Source organism: Rana temporaria, chromosome 10 (genome assembly GCF_905171775.1).
Source record: "Rana temporaria chromosome 10, aRanTem1.1, whole genome shotgun sequence".
Lineage (NCBI taxonomy): Eukaryota > Metazoa > Chordata > Amphibia > Anura > Ranidae > Rana > Rana temporaria.
This window is the reverse complement of record NC_053498.1, coordinates 48,432,491-48,440,741: the sequence shown is the minus strand read 5'-3', so window position 1 is coordinate 48,440,741 and position 8,251 is coordinate 48,432,491. Positions and strand designations below refer to the sequence as shown.

The following is an 8,251-nucleotide window of genomic DNA, read 5'->3' as shown; positions in this document are numbered from 1 at the left end:
TTCTGTTTGTAATGATATTTGGACTGCAGGGAAAGAGAATAAAAAAGAGATCGAGCATTACAAGTCCACCCCTTTACCAACATCACCCTCAGCACTTCCAGGAATACAGAGTGAGGGAGGGCTATGAGGGGACCAAAGAGGGAGGGGATATAGCAGACAGCAGCCAAGCAAATACTCGCAGCTGCCGACAAGCCACGCCCCTTACCAATAGTCAGCTTGAAAAATAGAAAAAAAGCACATACAATATGAAAAACATCCCCTCCCCCTTCAAAAAAGTGCAGCTTTGAAAGTGGTAAAGTGGGATCTGACTTCCAATGGGAGCGTTGCTTAAGAATGCAGAACCAATGCGACTTTTGCAAACGAGAACATATTGCAAACGGTTTATTTATTTGCATTTAACAAGAGCCGAGCACTTTATGAGTAAAGCCAATAGGAGTATTAAGACGGCACAGATTTCTTAAAGCACCTTCTGAGCTACGTGTGTAAATATGTATCAACATATTATTTACCAAGATGCATCGTGTTACGTGTAATTTCTCAGGACAGTTTGGACGAAGAGAGAAGCCGGTGGACGTTTAGTGAGCAGTATAGGTAAGTTGGACCTGATCTGTGTTTGCATTACGGTTTTGTTCAGCGTTACAGTTCTCACCCCCTAACCCTCGCCATATGAGATAGCATACTAATGATATTCCATGGTTTTCTGCTCATTGAAACGGGAAAATGTACCTATTTTATTTGTTGGCAGGTCCATTATCCATCTTGTGCGTTCTGCATAATTTGTAGTATATCAGCTGATACTCATGCAGTAATTAACATTTATCTTGAGGTCAGGCTTCCAAAATAGCACTTCATTTTTGTCTGTTATTGAATATTTACTATGCAACTGGTGCCTACATTGAACTAATTTAGAAAGACAAATGCCTTGTACACACGATCGGAATTTCCAATGAAAAAAGTCAGACGGAATTTTTTCATCGGATTTTCCGACCATGTGTGGGCCCCGTCTGACTTTTTTCCGTCGCAGTTTAGAAACAGAACATGTTTTATTTTTTTCCGATGGAAAATACACGCATGCTCAGAATCAAGTCGACACATGCACGGAAGCATTGAGCGTTTTGGACGGTCGGAATTTGGTCTGACAGTGTGTGTGCAAGACAGCTTGATTATACAAAGCAGCCATATCTAAAGCAATGAAAAGTTGACATATGGTCGCTGTGGTTTCTGGAAACAAATTCTGTTTTCAGTCATACCCTGAACCATCCATATGTTATCTGCCCCCCCCAATCATATTTTATATTCCCCCGCTATATTTTATTCCTGTATACAAAGCATGCAGCTGAGATGCATATATTTTTGTTATCTGTAAAATCTAAGGGTGGAAGTCTTTTTTTTGTACTTTACGTCGATTTGTCTTGCAATTAGATCTCGCATGACAGCTTATAAGATCCCACACACACAAGACTATTTTAAAAAGGGTTGTAAAGGTAAAAAAAAATTCCCTAAATAGCTTCCCTTACCTTAGTGCAGTCCTCCTTCACTTACCTCATCCTTCGATTTTGCTTTTAAATGTCCTTATTTCTTCTGAGAAATCCTCACTTCCTGTTCTTCTGCTGTAACTTCACACAGTAATGCAAGGCTTTCTCCCTGGTGTGGAGTGTTGTGCTCGCCCCCTCCCTTGAGAGGGCGAGCAGGAGAGTGAGGACGGCGACTAACACACAGCTCCTTTCTCTATCTGCAACGTAGAGAGCGTCCTGACTCTCCTGCTTGCCCCCTCCCCCTCATGGGAGGGGGCGAGCACGACACTCCACACCAGGGAGAAAGCCTTGCATTACTGTGTTGAGTTACAGACAGAAGAACAGGAAGTGAGGATTTCTCAGAAGAAATAAGGACATTTAAAAGCAAAATCGAAGGATGAGGTAAGTGAAGGAGGACTGCACTAAGGTAGCTATTTAGGGGAAAAAAAATTCAACCTTTAAAATGGAAGTGGTGTTTTTTTTTCCTTAGAGGCATAAAGATATATATAAAAACAGCAAATTACTGTGTCCACCTAAACAGTTTTCTATGGGAAATAAAAACTGCAAATTATGTTTTGCAGATTTCATGACACTTGCCTGTGCCGAATTTATGGCAAATACATTTGCATAGTTTATGGAAACTGGAACAAAGTAAAAACAGAACTGTTGCCTAGGACAACTGATGAGGAATCTTTTATTTCTCCAACTTCTCTGGGAATATCAGACAACTACGATTGGCTAAAAATAGCAACCATGTGTAAGGTCATTGTAGCCATATTATTGCACTTGTAACAAACAGCCAAACAGTTTAGTATTATATGTGACAGTTTTTTTATTTTATTTTTTTACACTAAAGCCGGCCATGGATGGATCAAATTTCGGCCAGTTCAGCAGTGAATGGCCGAGATTAAATTCACATATGGGCAGGCTGGTTGAACTGAAGTTCAGTACAACCAGCCAGTTTGATTTTGGCATGCGATCGCTGCCAGCGGCTAAAGCCACTAGCAGTAATTATTTTGTTTTCCCGGCTAGGAACCTTCCTCTCCCCCTCTCCCACCGGCAGGACACAATAGCACTGCGGGAAGCATTCCCCTATCAATGTTGGTGGGTGAATCTAGCAATTTTTTTTCCGGCAACCCATGGCAGGGCAGGGTTGTAAAAATAGAAGGCTGTTCCACGGTACACCCTTTGTTCTGTATATACCTCCTGTCGTGCTCTGTGGGCAGTAAATTATTATTATTATACAGGATTTATATAGCGCAAACAGTTTGCGCAGCGCTTTACAAAATCAGGGAAGACAGTACAGTTACAATACAATACAATTCAATACAGGAAGGATCAGAGGGCCCTGCTAGTTAGAGCTTACAGTCTAGAGTCTGGGTTAGGTGGAACAAAGGGTAGTAGCTGTGGGGGGATGATCAGGTGGACATAATGGAAATACAGGTATGGGTAGGATAGGCTTCTCTGAAGAGGAGGGTTTTCAGGGATCCTCTAAAACAGGGGTCTCAAAGTACCGGCCCGCGGGCCATTTGCGGCCCGTGGACCGGTTATAAATGGCCCGCAGGCAGGGCAGGGGGTGCCGCGGAAGTGGGGGGAGTAGATTTTCTTCACATGCAGAGTAAAGCAGGAAGCGTCTGTAATAAGTTCACTTCTCCTTCATGTCACGCTGCGGCTGCTCCCCGCCCCCCCTCTCTTCTTGTCCATCCCTATTTGCTTGTGATATCACCTGGGATGGACGAGAAGAGAGGGGGGGGGGGCGGGGAGCAGCCGCAGCGTGACATGAAGGAGAAGTGAACTTATTACAGACGCTTTCTGCTTTACTCTGCATGTGAAGAAAACCACAAGTAAATGCTGACCTGTGTCCCATGTACTCTGATTGTGCCCTCATGTACCCCTCATGTGCCCCATGTACCCTCATGAGCCCTGATTGTGCCCCATGTACCCTGAGTGTGCCCTCATGTTCCCCATGTACCCTGAGTGTGCCCTCATGTTCCCCATGTACCCTGAGTGTGCCCTCATGTTCCCCATGTACCCTGAGTGTGCCCTCATGTGCCCCATGTACCCTGATGTGCACCATGTACCCCTCATGTGCACCATGTACCCCCCATGTGCCCTCATGTGCCCTGATTGTACCCTGAGTGTGCCCTCATGTTCCCCATGTACCCTGAGTGTGCCCTCATGTTCCCCATGTACCCTGAGTGTGCCCTCATGTTCCCCATGTACCCTGAGTGTGCCCTCATGTTCCCCATGTACTCTGATGTACCCCGATTCTGCCCTCATGTGCCCCATGTACCCTGATGTGGCCCATGTGCTCTGATGTGCCCCATGTACCCTGATTGTGCCGTCATTTGCCCCATGTACCCTGATTGTGACGTCATGTGCCCCATGTACCCTGATTGTGCCCTCATGTTCCCCATGTACCCTGATGTGCCCCATGTACCCTGAGTGTGCCCTCATGTTCCCCATGTACCCTGATGTTCCCCATGTACCCTGATGTGCCCCATGTGCCCTGATTGTGCCCCATGTGCCCTGATTGTGCTCCATGTGCCCTGATTGTGCCCCATGTGCCCTGATGTGCCCCATGTACCCTGATTGTGCCCCATGTACCCCGATTGTGCCCTCATGTGCCTTAATGTGCCCCATGTGCTCTGATGTGCCCTGATTGTGCCCCATGTACCCTGATGTGCTGGGCTCTGTACCATGATGTGCTGGGCTCTGTACCCTGATGTGCCATGTGCCCTGTCCTGATGTGTTGTGCCCTGATGTGCCATGTCCTGATGTGCCTTGCCATGCCCCGTACCCTGATGTGGCCTGTTGTGCTGTGCTCTGATATGCTGGGCTCTGTACCCTGATGTGCTGGGCCCTGTACCCTGATGTGCTGGGCTCTGTACCCTGATGTGTGCTGTGCCCTGTACCCTGATGTGCGCTGTGCCCTGTACCCTGATGTGCTGTGCCCTGATGGTGAGTGGTCAGTGTGTAGTGTAGTGGTCAGTGGGGTGTGTAGTGGTCATCGTGCAGTGTAGTGGTCAGTGGTCATCATGTAGTGTAGTGGTCAGTGTGTAGTGTGCAGTGTAGTGGTCAGTGTAGTGTGCAGTGTAGTGGTCAGTGTGTAGTGTAGTGGTCGGTGTGTAGTGGTCAGTGTGTAGTGGTCGGTGTGCAGTGTAGTGGTCGGTGTGCAGTGTAGTGGTCAGGGTTAATAATGCGTCCGCTGACACCAGTGCTGGGGGGTTAATAATGCGTTCACTGACACCAATACTGTTGTTTTTGAAGTTTGAAAGTTTGCATGCGGCCCCCCATGGGATATGAAAACTCGTCTTGTGGCCGTCAGGTAATTTGAGTTTGAGACCCCTGCTCTAAAAGCTAATAGAGAAGGAGATAGACGGACAGATTGGGGTAAGTAGTTCCATAGGCTTGGAGAGGCGCTGGAAAAGTCCTGGAGATGAGCATGGGCGGAGGTGATGAGAGAGCTAGAGAGCAGGAGGTCTTGAGAAGAACGATAAGGTTGGTATTTAGAGACTAGGTCAGTGATGTATCTGGGGGCGGAGTTGTGGATGGCTTTGTAGGTAGTTGCGGACTACAACCACCCTGCAGTGCAAGCAGTTGCGGGTCGGTGGTTCATGCTTTTTAGGGTTATAATAGGCAGTTTTTCAATAGCCTGTCAACCAGCCTCTGAAAAGCTATCCATCGAAGACCAGTGTCATCTGAGTGGTTGCCATGGATTACAGTGTTCTTTGTGGCATTGCTTAGGATAAAGAATGTGCTGTTTTGTTAATTGGCAGGTAGTTATGCTGAAATAAATGGGCAGCATATTTGCAATGAATGTTAATGTGTAGCATAGTATGCGTTAATGTACATGTGTTAATGCACCACAGTGATGTAAATCAAGCCTTGCAGTATTAAGGGGGAAACAATACCTAACAGGTAGACATTGATGGTCAGACTTTCAGGCCAAGGAAGTATGATAAAAAATATTTTAATAGCATATTAAATTTACAAACAATAATAGAACAATATAATTTACAGCAAGTGACCACTGTACACTCCTCAGAAGTCGCGACTTCTGAGGAGTGTACAGTGGTCACTTGCTGTAAATTATATTGTTCTATTATTGTTTGTAAATTTAATATGCTATTAAAATATTTTTTATCATACTTCCTTGGCCTGAAAGTCTGACCATCAATGTCTACCTGTTAGGTATTGTTTCCCCCTTAATATATTTACAGATGTGGCCCATGTGAGTGCTATCCTTGTGTATCTACTACTTCTTTATTTCTCCTGTTTTTTCCCCCTTTTTTCCTCTCCTTTTCCTCTTTCTTCTTTTTCTTCCTCCCCTCCTCTTTTTCTTCTGCTTCTCCCTTTTCTGCGTTCCTAATTTCTGCCCTCTCCCTTCCCCCCCCCCACCTTCCTTCTTTCTTCCCTCTTTTCTCCCCCTTCTTTTTTGAATCAAGCCTTGCAGTAGACTTTCAAACACTCCAAAGACATTTATTCTTCTCCTTATCTTTCCTTAATAATATTGGGCCATATCCACAAAAGAGATACTCCGGCGTAAGCCATCGTATCTCTGGTTCTAACTTTGGAACTGATCCTCAGAAGCAGTTTTCCTAAGTTAGGCAGAAGATCCGACATCTGTAAGGGACTTACACTGCCGGATCTTAGGATCTTAGGATTAGTACCGCATCCGCCACTGGGGGCATTTCGAGTCGAAATGCCTCTTCTGGTATGCAAATTAGCACTTAGGGCGATCCACAAAGCTTTTGTGCTTCGTTTTTTCGCCGTAAGTTTTAGTTTGCCTGGTGTAAAACTAGGGCTGCTTTTACAAAGTGTAAAGTTAGTCACACCTTGTAAAGGCCCATTCAAGCGACGGCATTTGGTATGCATTCCCGAGGGAGAACTCCACGGCAATTTTTAAAATCAAAACCGGCATGGGTTCCCCCCCAGGAGCATACCAGGCCCTTAGGTCTGGTATGGGTTGTAAGGAGACCCCCCCACGCCGAAAAATCGACGTAGGGGGTCCCCCTACAATCCATACCAGACCCGTATCCAAAGCACGCTACCCGGCCGGTCAGGAAGGGAGTGGGGACGAGCGAGCGCCCCCCCCTCCTGAGCCGTGCCAGGCCGCATGCCCTCAACATGGGGGGGTTGGTTACTCTGGGGCAGGGGGGCGCACTGCGGGCCCCCCCACCCCAGAGCACCCTGTCCCCATGTTGATGAGGACAGGATCTCTTCCCGACAACCCTTGCCGTTGGTTGTCGGGGTATGCGGGCGGGGGCTTATCGGAATCTGGGAGTCCCCTTTAATAAGGGGGTCCCCAGATACCGGCCCCCCACCCTAAGTGAATGGATATGGGGTACATCGTACCCCTATCCATTCACCTGTAGGCAAAAAGTAAAAGTTATTAAACACACAACACAAGGGTTTTTAAAATAATTTATTATTCTGCTCCGGAGGCCCCCCCTGTCTTCTTTATTAGCTCTATTACCAGGGGGGGCTTCTTCTTCCACTCTCCGGGGGTCTTCTCCGCTCTCCGGGGGGGGGCTTCTTCTATCTTCGCCGCTCTCCGCTGTTGACTCGGTTCTGCAGATGTCCGGTGCCTTCTTCTTCAGCGCTGGCTGCCTGCTATCTTTGTGTGTTAGCTCAATTTCTAACAGGCAGCCGGCGCGGTCTTCTGTGACGTCACCTTCTTCTCCCCTCTTCCGATGTTGCCTCGTCGCCTCATGTCGCTGTAATGATGGAAGCGCGCCTTGCATCACATTTATATAGGCATCACCGTCCCATCATGCTCCGGTAGGTACCCACGTGGTGGGTGCACGTGGGTAGGCACCCACCACGTGGGTACCTACCGGAGCATGATGGGACGGTGATGCCTATATAAATGTGATGCAAGGCGCGCTTCCATCATTACAGCGACATGAGGCGACGAGGCAACATCGGAAGAGGGGAGAAGAAGGTGACGTCACAGAAGACCGCGCCGGCTGCCTGTTAGAAATTGAGCTAACACACAAAGATAGCAGGCAGCCAGCGCTGAAGAAGAAGGCACCGGACATCTGCAGAAGAACCGGGGTTCGCCGAGTCAACAGCGGAGAGCAGCGAAGATAGAAGAAGACCCCCGGAGAGCGGAGAAGCCCCTCCCCGGAGAGCGGAAGAAGAAGCACCCCCCGGAGAGCGGAGAAGACCCCCGGAGAGTGGAAGAAGAAGCCCCCCCTGGTAATAGAGCTAATAAAGAAGACAGGGGGGGCCTCCGGAGCAGAATAATAAATTATTTTAAAAACCCTTGTGTTGTGTGTTTAATAACTTTTACTTTTTGCCTACAGGTGAATGGATAGGGGTACGATGTACCCCATATCCATTCACTTAGGGTGGGGGGCCGGTATCTGGGGACCCCTTTATTAAAGGGGACTCCCAGATTCCGATAAGCCCCCGCCCGCATACCCCGACAACCAACGGCAAGGGTTGTCGGGAAGAGGTCCTGTCCTCATCAACATGGGGACAGGGTGCTCTGGGGTGGGGGGGCCCGAAGTGCGCCCCCCTGCCCCAGAGCAACCAACCCCCCCATGTTGAGGGCATGCGTCCTGGCACGGCTCAGGAGGGGGGGGGCGCTCGCTCGTCCCCACTCCCTTCCTGACCGGCCGGGTAGCGTGCTTTGGATACGGGTCTGGTATGGATTGTAGGGGGACCCCCTACGTCGATTTTTCGGCGTGGGGGGGTCTCCTTACAACCCATACCAGACCTAAGGGCCT

At 48.3% G+C, this 8,251-nt stretch overlaps 1 protein-coding gene across 2 annotated transcripts in view; it reads left to right on the top strand.

Moving 5' to 3' along the window:
* The first annotated feature begins 271 nt into the window (after positions 1 to 271).
* The window catches only part of LOC120916558 (suppressor of cytokine signaling 3-like), a 427,102-nt gene continuing 419,122 nt past the window's right edge, over positions 272 to 8,251 (top strand). For both annotated transcript variants that reach the window (XM_040327604.1, XM_040327602.1), the window contains exon 1: positions 272 to 591. The gene's annotated coding sequence lies outside the window, so the exon portion shown is untranslated. The remainder of the gene's footprint in view (positions 592 to 8,251) is intronic.